This window comes from Spinacia oleracea, chromosome 1 (genome assembly GCF_020520425.1).
Source record: "Spinacia oleracea cultivar Varoflay chromosome 1, BTI_SOV_V1, whole genome shotgun sequence".
Classification (NCBI taxonomy): Eukaryota; Viridiplantae; Streptophyta; class Magnoliopsida; order Caryophyllales; family Amaranthaceae; genus Spinacia; species Spinacia oleracea.
This window is the reverse complement of record NC_079487.1, coordinates 61,832,270-61,843,117: the sequence shown is the minus strand read 5'-3', so window position 1 is coordinate 61,843,117 and position 10,848 is coordinate 61,832,270.

Below are 10,848 nucleotides of genomic sequence, written 5' to 3'. Positions count from 1 at the left end.
AAGGCTTCTAACAGTCCCTACAGTAGGATACAAGAAAACATCAATATACGAACGAGATTAAGGCATGCAATTTAAATGAAACAAAAGAGTGAGAGCTTACTTTTTGCCTATCTGACATGAATGTATAACCTTCATCATTCATTGTTCCAAGAGCAGAAGCTAACAAGTCAATGAACCATGTCCATGTGTCTGTTTTCTCAACCTCGACAACACCCCAAGTAAGAGGATAAATGTTGTTATTCCCATCAGATGCAACTGCAACCAAGCATATCCCTGACAATGGTTCTTGGCCATCCATGGTGTTTAAACACATTGTCTAAATAGCATTGAGCTACTGAAACAGCAGTGTAAGGATGAGCTAAAGCCATGAAGTGTGCATACTTGCTGAGCCTGTCTACAACCACAAAGATGACTTCCTTTCCCCCAGATTTAGGCAAACCAGAAATGAAGTCCATAGAGACATCCACCCATACTTCTTCAGGAATAGGGAGAGGTTGGAGTAAGTCTGGAGAAGCTGCAGTGTCATATGTTGATGCTTGACAGATCACACATTGCCCAACAAAGTGCCTAACATCCTTAGTCAACCCCTTCCATGTAAAAATAGCTCTAACCCTATACAGAGTCAACTCCTTTCCACCATGGCCACTCTCTGGAGCAGCATGTTGCCAACTAATGATCTTGTTTCTGAGTACCATATCAGGACCTACCACAATCTTATTCTTTTGCTTGAGTAGGTCATTTTGAAGAGAAAAACCATCCACCAATTATCCCTCAGAGAGAGATTGGAACACCTCTTTTAATGTGTCATCAAGCTGGTAGTTGGCCAAGATTAAATATGCCAAATTAGAATCTAACACTGACAGTGCCATGCATAAAACTTCAGCACCCTGAACTCTAGACAAAGCATCAGCAACTAAGTTTTCTTTCCCACTTTTGTATTGTATCTCATAGTCAAATCCCATTAGCTTGGAGAGCCAAAATTGCTGAAATGGGGTAGAAACTTTCTGTTGCAGCAACCATTTCAAGATCTTTTGATCAGTCTTTATGAGAAAGTGATTTCCCATAAGATATTGCTCCCATTTCTGGACAGAAAAGACAATTGCCAACAACTCCTTCTCATATACTGACAGTGTCTTCCACTTTGGACCAAGAGCTCTGCTGAGGAAAGCCAATGGGTGTCCCTCCTGCATTAATACAACACCAATACCCTTTTGAGAAGCATCAGTCTCCACTATAAATTGTTTGTCAAAATTTGGTACAGCCAGTACATGAGTTGTTACCAAACCTGCTTTAAGATTCTCAAATGCAGCTTGTGCCTGATCATTCCAAGAAAATTACCTTTCTTCAATTGTTCAGTCAAAGGCTTACTGATGACTGCATAACCTTTGACAAACTTTCTATAATATCCTGCCAAACCTAAGAATCCCCACAGTTCCTTAACAGTAGAAGGAATAGGCCAACTCTGAACAACACTGATCTTGTTTGGATTAGTTTGAACCCCATCTATAGAAATAAAATGTCCCAAGTACTCCACCTTATCAGTTGCAAACACACATTTACTCAATTTGGAAAACATGTGATTAGTTTTCATCAACTCAAACACCATGGCTAAGTGTTAGGTTATGATACATATGACATTACATAGATCATGCGGAAACAACCATTAACCCAGGACAACATATTATTTACACATAATCATATAGCATAATTTAGATGCATACTCTTTGTTGCGTGCCCTCCCTAGCTGCGCCCGAACCGAACAAGAACAAGTCTTTAGGACTCCAAGTGTCGTCCCTCCGTAGATAGTCCACGGCACGTCCGGATCCGCCTTAAGATTGACCAACTAGAATCGCCCTTAAGGTACTAGAAAATTTCGGCACTTTTATGAGCAAGATGTGTGTTTTAATTTTCTCTCAAAAAACTCACTTTTGAATACTTTTTAAAACTTTTTATAAATTGTGAGCCCTAGCCTCATATTTATAGGGGTATGGAAAGGGAATCGAAATCCTATTCAGATACAAATTAATTAAACCTAGAATCCTACAAGAACTCTAATTTAATTAATTTATCAAATAGAATTAGGAATTTAATCATTAACCGAACTCTGCATGTTTTAGGAAACGTGCACGAACACAAACACTTGCACACACACGCACGGCAGCCACGATGGGCCCCCATGCGTGCGCGCGAGCAGCAGCCCACGCAGCGCCCGCGCGCGCTGCGCAGCCTGCTGGGCCTGGCCTTGCGCTGGGCCTGGCGTGGCTGTTTGTGCGGCGCGCTTGGCTTGCTGGGCGATGGCCTGGCTTCGTGCTGGGCCTCGTCCGGCAGGCCTCATCCGATGCTTATTCGTACGATGCGCTTCCGATTAAATTTTCCGATTCCGGAATTCATTTCCGATACGAACAATATTTAATATTTCCGATTCCGGAATTAATTTCCGTTTCGAACAAATATTTAATATTTCCGTTTCCGGAATTATTTTTCGATTCCGGTAATATTTCCGATTCTGACAATATTTCCGTTTCCGGCAATATTTCCGATTCTGGCAATATTTCCATTTCCGATAATATTTTCCGATACGTACCATATTTCCGTTTCTGGCAACATCTACGACTTGGATAATATTTATATTTCCGATACGATCCATATTTCCGTTTCCGGCAATATCATCGTTTCCGGAGTATTCATTTCTTGCCTGTGACGATCTTAGCTCCCACTGAAACCAAGATCCGTCGGTTCCGAATATTCATAGATGGAGTATTTAATGCCATTAAATACTTGATCCGTTTACGTACTATTTGTGTGACCCTACGGGTTCAGTCAAGAGTAAGCTGTGGATTAATATCATTAATTCCACTTGAACTGAAGCGGCCTCTAGCTAGGCATTCAGCTCACTTGATCTCACTGAATTATTAACTTGTTAATTAATACTGAACCGCATTTATTAGACTTAACATAGAATGCATACTTGGACCAAGGGCATTATTTCCTTCAGTCTCCCACTTGTCCTTAGGGACAAGTGTGCATTTCCTAATTCCTTTGTCGCTTGATGCTTGCTCTTGAACATAAGGTAAGAGTTGTCATCCTTATTACGTCCAGAGGTGTTCCTCGGTTTCAGAGTTCAACTGATCAAATAAACAGATAATCATAGCCTATGATTCATCCGAGCACGGCCATGCATTTCACAGTTTCTAGCTCTCCGAGTGGCCTTGTACAACTTTTAAGCATCTCATCCCGATTTATGGGAGGACAATCCCAATCTTGCGATCTTGAGATTAGACTTCGTTTGATAGGTGATTACCTGAGCGTTGCCTTTATAGCCTCCTTTTACGGTGCGACGGTTGGTCAACGTCAAAGCAACCAGTTCTCAAACAAGTAATCTCAAATCACTCAGGTATTGAGGATTTAGTGTCTAATAAGTTAATGAAATTTACTTATGACAGACTTTCATCTCTTACAGTAAAGTTTCATAGGTCTTGTCCGATACTAGTCTTCCCAAAGTAAGTATCTATGCAAATGATTATGACATTGCCATGTCCACACAGTTCAAGAAACAGAACTACTAGTCATCTTGCATTCTAATCGTCTAACGTTTTCTATGCGTCCAATTTTATAGAAAACTCCGATTAGGGACCATTTTCAACCTTTGACATTCAAGTTCACTTGATAGACATTTCTTAGTCACAGGACTGGTCCTGACAGTCTATCTTGAATATATCGTCAAATTGAAGGGACTCATCATTTAATAAACCACAAATTAAATGGAAAAATGAATTTATTTCATTTATTGTGAATGATTAACCAATAATGTTTTACAAAGATTTAAACTCTAAAACTTTAAAACATTAAACAGAGACATCAAAGCCATTCTCCAATATGCTTGATTCCCATAGCTGCAGTGTGCGAGTTGTGCTTCGCCTGCGGCAGAGGTTTAGTTAATGGATCTGATATGTTGTCATCAGTTCCAATTTTGCTTATCTCGACTTCTTTTCTTTCAACGAACTCTCGTAGAAGGTGAAATCTACGAAGTACATGCTTGACTCTCTGGTGGTGTCTAGGCTCTTTTGCCTGTGCAATAGCTCCGTTATTATCACAATACAGGGCTATTGGTCCTTTAATGGAGGGGACTACACCAAGTTCTCCTATGAACTTCCTTAGCCATATAGCTTCCTTTGCTGCTTCATGTGCAGCAATGTACTCCGCTTCAGTTGTAGAATCCGCAATGGTGCTTTGCTTAGCACTTTTCCAGCTTACTGCTCCTCCGTTGAGGCAGAAGACAAACCCAGACTGTGATCTAAAATCATCTTTGTCGGTTTGGAAACTTGCATCCGTATAGCCTTTAACAATTAATTCATCATCTCCACCATAGACCAGGAAGTCATCTTTGTGCCTTTTCAGGTACTTCAGAATATTCTTGGCAGTAGTCCAATGCGCCTCTCCTGGGTCTGACTGGTATCTGCTCGTAGCACTGAGTGCGTACGCAACATCCGGGCGTGTACATATCATAGCATACATTATTGAACCAATCAATGATGCATATGGAATCCCATTCATTCGTCTACGCTCATCAAGTGTTTTTGGGCACTGAGTCTTGCTTAGAGTCATTCCATGAGACATGGGTAGGTAGCCTCGCTTGGAGTCCGCCATCTTGAACCTATCAAGAACCTTATTAATATAAGTGCTTTGACTAAGTCCAATCATCTTTTTAGATCTATCTCTGTAAATCTTGATGCCCAATATGTACTGTGCTTCTCCTAGATCCTTCATCGAAAAACATTTCCCAAGCCAAATCTTGACAGAGTTCAACATAGGAATGTCATTTCCGATAAGCAATATGTCGTCGACATATAATACTAGGAAAGCAATTTTGCTCCCACTGACCTTCTTGTATACACAAGATTCGTCTGCGTTCTTGATGAAACCAAAGTCACTGACTGCTTCATCAAAACGTATATTCCAGCTCCTGGATGCCTGCTTCAATCCGTAGATTGACTTCTTTAGCTTGTATACCTTTTTAGCATTCTTTGGATCCTCAAAACCTTCAGGCTGTGTCATAAACACAGTTTCTGTTAAAACGCCGTTTAAGAAAGCAGTTTTGACATCCATCTGCCATATTTCGTAATCGTAATATGCAGCGATTGCTAACATTATTCGAATAGACTTTAGCATTGCAACTGGTGAAAAGGTTTCATCGTAATCCACACCGTGGACTTGCCTGTAACCTTTTGCGACCAATCTAGCTTTTAAAACTTCAAGTTTCCCATCCTTGTCCTTTTTCAGTTTGAAAACCCATTTGCTTCCAATGGCTTGGTAGCCATCTGGCAAATCGACCAAATCCCATACTTGGTTTTCAGACATGGAGTCTAATTCAGATTGCATGGCTTCTTGCCATTGCTTGGAGCTAGGGCTCGTCATAGCTTGCTTGTAAGTCGCAGGTTCATCACTTTCAAGTAATAGAACGTCATAGCTCTCGTTCGTCAAAATACCTAAGTACCTTTCCGGTTGAGATCTATATCTTTGCGATCTACGCGGGGTAACATTTCTAGATTGACCATGATTCTCACCAGATTCTTCTAAAGATCTCTGAGTTTCATCCTGAATGTCATCTTGAGCATTCTCTAGAGTTTGTTGTTCGACTCGAATTTCTTCGAGGTCTACTTTTCTCCCACTTGTCATTTTGGAAATGTGATCCTTCTCCAAAAAGACACCATCTCGAGCAACAAACACTTTGTTCTCAGATGTATTGTAGAAGTAATACCCCTTTGTTTCCTTTGGATAGCCCACAAGGATACATTTGTCAGATTTTGGATGAAGTTTGTCTGAAATTAATCGTTTGACGTATACTTCACATCCCCAAATCTTAAGAAAAGACACATTTGGAGGCTTTCCAAACCATAATTCGTATGGAGTCTTTTCGACAGCTTTAGACGGAGCTCTATTTATAGTGAGTGCAGCTGTATTTAGTGCATGTCCCCAAAATTCTAATGGAAGTTCGGCCTGACCCATCATTGACCTGACCATGTCTAGCAAGGTTCTGTTCCTCCGTTCTGACACACCGTTCCATTGTGGTGTTCCAGGAGGAGTCAATTCTGATAGAATTCCACATTCTTTCAGATGGTCATCAAATTCATAGCTCAGATATTCACCGCCTCTATCAGACCGCAGTGCCTTAATCTTCTTGCCTAATTGATTCTCTACTTCACTCTGAAATTCCTTGAATTTGTCAAAGGATTCAGACTTATGCTTCATTAGGTAGACATAACCATACCTACTGAAGTCATCAGTGAAAGTGATAAAGTAGCTGAAACCACCTCTAGCATTTGTACTCATTGGTCCACATACATCTGTATGGATTAAACCCAATAGTTCATTTGCTCTTTCTCCAACTTTAGAGAAAGGTTGCTTTGTCATTTTGCCAAGTAAACATGATTCGCATTTACCATAATCCTCTAAGTCAAATGGTTCTAGAATTCCTTCCCTTTGAAGTCTTTCTAAGCGTTTCAAGTTTATATGGCCTAATCGACAATGCCACAGATAGGTGAGATCTGAATCATCCTTTTTGGCCTTTTTGGTATTTATGTTATATACTTGTTTGTCGTGATCTAATAAATAAAGTCCATTGACTAATCTAGCAGATCCATAAAACATCTCTTTAAAATAAAACGAACAACTATTGTCTTTTATTAAAAAGGAAAATCCCTTAGCATCTAAGCAAGAAACTGAAATGATGTTTTTAGTAAGACTTGGAACATGGAAACATTCTTCCAGTTCCAAAACTAGCCCGGAGGGCAACGACAAATAGTAAGTTCCTACAGCTAATGCAGCAATCCGTGCTCCATTTCCCATTCGTAGGTCGACTTCACCCTTGCTTAACTTTCTACTTCTTCTTAGTCCCTGTGGATTGGAACATAAGTGTGAGCCACAACCTGTATCTAATACCCAAGAAGTTGAATTAGCAAGTATACAGTCTATAACGAAAATACCTGAAGATGGAACGACTGTTCCGTTCTTCTGATCTTCCTTTAGCTTTGGACATTCTCTTTTGTAATGGCCTATTCCATCACAATAAAGACAGCCTGATGTGGACTTGTCCTGCTTTGATTTAGCATTGCCCTTGGACTTTCCACCTTTCTTGAATGGTCTCTTTCTAGCCTTGAGTAAATCTTTGGCTTCACAGTCCAGTACTATTTCAGCCTTTCTGACAAGGTGAATAAATTCTGCAACTGTTTCTTCTCTTGGTTCACTTAGGTATAGTTGCTTGAAGCGACCAAACCCACTGTGTAGTGAATTGAGCAAGACAGAGACTGCCATCCTTTCGCTTATTGGTGTTCCTAGTAGACTTAGGCGATCAAAATATGAACACATAAGATCCACATGGAACCTCAGTGGGACGCCTACCCTCTGTTTAGTGCGAATGAGCTGAACATGTGTTTCTTGGACCTCCATCCTATAACACCTGTTGGGAGAACTAACCTTTAGACCAGACATTGATTCAATCAACTCATGGACGTTCAGGTCCCTGTCCTCCGTACTTCCACGACAGATATCCCTCAGATTCTTGATGAGCGTAAAAGGTTCATAGGCTACAAACCTTTTAGCCCAATCATCAGGGATATTGTTCAGCATGAGACTCATAACCTTTTTGAGATCCGCATCCCAGGCGTAAAATCTCTCAGGGGTCATGTCTCTGGCATAGTAGCTTGGCATGGGATGTGACAGTACATACTCAATTCCATTGAGTTTGACTATTTCAACTAGCTTAGATTCCCATTCAAGAAAATTTGTCAGGTTCAGCTTGACCATAAGCTCAGAACCCATGATGATGTTTTGATTGTTGTTTGCCATATTAATACTACAATTGAAAAGAATAAACAAATAAATAACCATTCACAGTTTCTCTTAATAAACTTAAATTCTAGCATACATGCATAATTCAATGTTTATTAAGCATTTTATTCAAGTTATGTGTTCCGGCAGGTGTGAATAAAATGATTCCAAGATCCTAAAATCATTGAAGAACTAAGCACAGTTTGTCGACTTAATCCTAGAACATCTTAGGTAAGCAAAAGCCTTTTGCTAATAGTCTAGAAACTATTCTTGGTTGATAGGTACGTCTAAGAACTTATTAGGTAAACCTATCGATTTTGCCACGACATAAAAGGACTCCTTACTTATATCGTTGAGTTTCACCAAAACTAACATGTACTCACAATTATTTGTGTACCTTGCCCCTTTAGGACCAATAAGTAACACCTCGCTGAGCGAAAACTATTACTAGATTGATGTAAAGGATATCCAAGCAAGTGTATATTTTGGCATGGCACCTTTTAACTCAATTTTTAAGTTTGGAACTTAAGGCTCTTACTATGTTGGTTAGATTTTAAGTGAACTAAAATCCTTAATCATGCAACATAATCAAGCTTTTGATCTCATGCATTTTAAGACATATTTAAAACAATAAATAACTTAAAACATGCATAAGATAAATGTGATCTAGTATGGCCCGACTTCATCTTGAAGCTTTGACTTCAAAGTCCGTCTTGAAAATCTCCGTGGGAGGCACCATTTTCTTCAAATAGGATAAGTTATAACTAATTACAACTATTTGATGGTTCGCAGACCATATTTGAATTGAAAAACAACTTTGGTACTTTAGACCAATTACATTCAAATTAATGGTACGCAGACCATATTTTCTATCCTATTTGGGCCATACTAGTCACTTCATAACCTGCAAAACAGTACATATACAATATATACCATTCACCCATTCATTATCATGAATGGCCCACATAGCTGGTTAGTAAAACACATTATGCATCACGTAAACATTTGCAGCAATTAATCAAGGGCACCAATAATCTACCAATTATTCAGTCCTTATTAATTCTAATCAAGTTGTTTTAACCTTAAGGATTTGTAGACCTAATCAAGAGTTTATGACTAAAAAGCGCTCCCACTTAAACCAATAAATTTATATGCTTTACTAATTTTAAACATAAAAATGTATTTCTAGTCCAACCGGAAACATACAAATTTAATTAAAATTTAAAGCTCATATCAATTTATAATTGAATCCAAAAGTTTAATTTAATTTCAGTCGTATTTAAATTAATTCATGATTTTAATTTTAGTAAAATAATTAGAATAAATAACATTTATTATAATTATAATATTCAAAATTAAAATCCAAGAAAATAATTTAAATTATTAATTTTAAAATTAATTAAAATTACGTGAACTGAAATTTTCAAATTAAACATTCAAAACGATCTTTAATCGTAACGCAAACACCCTACGCGTTGCACGCCCATGGGCCGCACGCACACAGCCATTGCTGGCCATGTGCGCGCAGCCCATGCGCTCGTCGCATAGCTGCTGCATCCCCATCGCAAGCCTCCGCACGCATTGGTGCTCGCTGCGCGCGCCAGCGCTCATCGCACGCGAGCTATCGCTCGCAGTGCGCGCGCGACATCGCTCGCTGGGCGCGCGACATCGCTCGCTGGGCGGGCGACATCGCTCGCTGTGCGCGCGAGCCATCGCTCGCTGGGCGCGCGACATCGCTCGCTGGGCGCGCGACATCGCTCGCTGGGCGGGCGACATCGCTCGCTGGGCGGGCGACATCGCTCGATGTGCGCGCGAGCAATGCTGGGCGCAGCGCTCGTGGCACGCGAGCTTGCGCTCGCTGCACGCGAGGCTGCGCGCTCTTGTGCGAGGCAGCGCGCGTTGTGGCGCAGCTCGCTTGCTGCCCACACGCGACTGCCTTGGCTCGCCCTTCGCCCATGCCCATTCGTCCATTGCTCGTGGCACACGACACAAGGCAGGGCTGCTGCCTTGTGCTCGTGCACTACGCCCTTGCTCATTGCATTCGTGCCACACGGGCGACGAGCTCCCTTGCTCGTCGTCGTATGCCCGCATTATACAACACCCCTTAAGGGTAACACGAAGCGTCCATTGCTTCGTGCGTGCAAGTTTTATGAACGAATCGCATAAAAATTTAAAATTTATATTTAAAATTAATGACAAATTAATAAATAATATTAATTTCATAATTTTAGGGCGAAAAATCGAAAATTTATTATCCAATTGATTTCCGATTGTTATGGATTCAAGTCTAGGTCATAAAAATTTAAAATTTATCATAAATTTACAATTTTTATGGTGGTTTTTAATCATAGGTTTCTAATTAAATTACAATTAATTATGAAAATCAAATTAATTCTAAATTATTCTAATTTTCAACAAATTAATCATAATTACAAATTAGATTGCATAATTAACAAGACTAGGCATTCAAACTTGTTAAACATATGCAGTAGGTCAATCAAAAATTCAAGATTTATCAACAAGAATCGCAAATATTTAATTTAACATCTTAAATTTACGAAATTTTGCATTCGAAAAACTAAAACCTTCGAAAAGTCATAGAATGCCTTTTACATGCGGAATTGACACAAAAATCACTCAATTCGGATGAGTAACGAAGAAACTGCCGAAAAACTGCGTACGTATAATTAAATAAACGCAATTTGCAATTAATTAACAATTACGAAAATTAATCACCCCTTTTAATTCTTGCAAATTTGTAATATTTAACCATGTTCATGCAATTTAGATTATGAAAATAATAAGGGGCTCGTGATACCACTGTTAGGTTATGATACATATGACATTACATAGATCATGCGGAAACAACCATTAACCCAGGACAACATATTATTTACACATAATCATATAGCATAATTTAGATGCATACTCTTTGTTGCGTGCCCTCCCTAGCTGCGCCCGAACCGAACAAGAACAAGTCTTTAGGACTCCAAGTGTCGTCCCTCCGTAGATAGTCCACAG